Genomic DNA, 1,275 nt, shown 5'->3' with positions numbered 1-1,275 from the left:
CTTTTTCCACTTATGGAGTCAGCTATTACAAGGGGGCATAGCTTTAAGTTAAGGGGTGGTAGGTATAGGACAGATGTTAGGGGTAGATTCTTTACTCAGCGAGTCGTGAGTTCATGGAATGCCCTGCCAGTAGCAGTGGTGGACTCTCCTTCTTTATGAGCATTTAAACAGGCATTGGATAGGCATATGGAGGATAGTGGGCTAGTGTAGGTTAGGTAGGCTTGGATCGGCGCAACATCGAGGGCCAAAGGGCCTGTACTGCACTGTATTTTTCTATGTTCTATGTACTCAAAGGTCTGAGCAATGAAGGCAAGCACGCTGAACACCTTCTTAACTACCCTGCCTGCCTGTGATGCAAGTTTCACAGAATTATGTACCTGAACCCCCAGCGGACTGTGTTCTACAACACTACCGAGGGTAATATTACTAATTATATAAATCCTGCTCTTGTTTGTTTTACCAAAATGCAACATCTCACATTTATGCAAATTAAGCTTCATCTGCCACCCCTTAGTTCAACATAATTCACCAAATTAATTGGTTAGTTTAAATTATGCAGAATGAGTTGTAAATTTCATAGGTCAAAAAGGTTTGTCACCTTTGTGTCTCTTGTACAGCCAATATGTATATGGAAACAAAATCCCTGTGAACAAAATTCCTATCATACATATACTATACAACAGCTCATTGCTTTCTCAGTAGTGTTGTGACTATTTTTTAAAACTTGCTTTAGTGTCATAGAGTCATAGAGGTGTACAGCATGGAAACCGACCCTTCGGTCCAACCCGTCCATGCCGACCAGATATCCCAACCCAATTTAGCCAGCACCCGCCCCATATCCCTCCAAACCCTTCCAATTCATATACCCATCCAAATGCCTCTTAAATGTTGCAACTGTACCAGCCTCCACCACATCCTCTGCAACTCATTCCATACACATACCACCCTCTGCGTGAAAATGTTGCCCCGTAGGTCTCTTTTATTTCTTTCCCCTTTCACCCTAAACCTATGCCCTCTAGTTCTGGACTCCCCCACCCCAGGAAAAAGACTTTGTCTATTTATCCTATCCATGCCCTTCTTAATTTTGTAAACCTCTATAAGGTCATCCCATAGCCTCCAACACTCCAGGGGAAACAGTCCTAGCCTGTTCAGCCTCTCCCTGTAGCTCAGATCCTCCAACCCTGGCAACATCCTTGTAAATCTCTTCTAAACCCTTTCAAGTTTCACAACATCTTTCCGATAGGAAGGAGACCAGAATTGCACACAATATTCCAA

Source organism: Chiloscyllium plagiosum, chromosome 7, assembly GCF_004010195.1.
Source record: "Chiloscyllium plagiosum isolate BGI_BamShark_2017 chromosome 7, ASM401019v2, whole genome shotgun sequence".
Classification (NCBI taxonomy): domain Eukaryota; kingdom Metazoa; phylum Chordata; class Chondrichthyes; order Orectolobiformes; family Hemiscylliidae; genus Chiloscyllium; species Chiloscyllium plagiosum.
Note: the sequence above shows the minus strand (reverse complement) of the source record.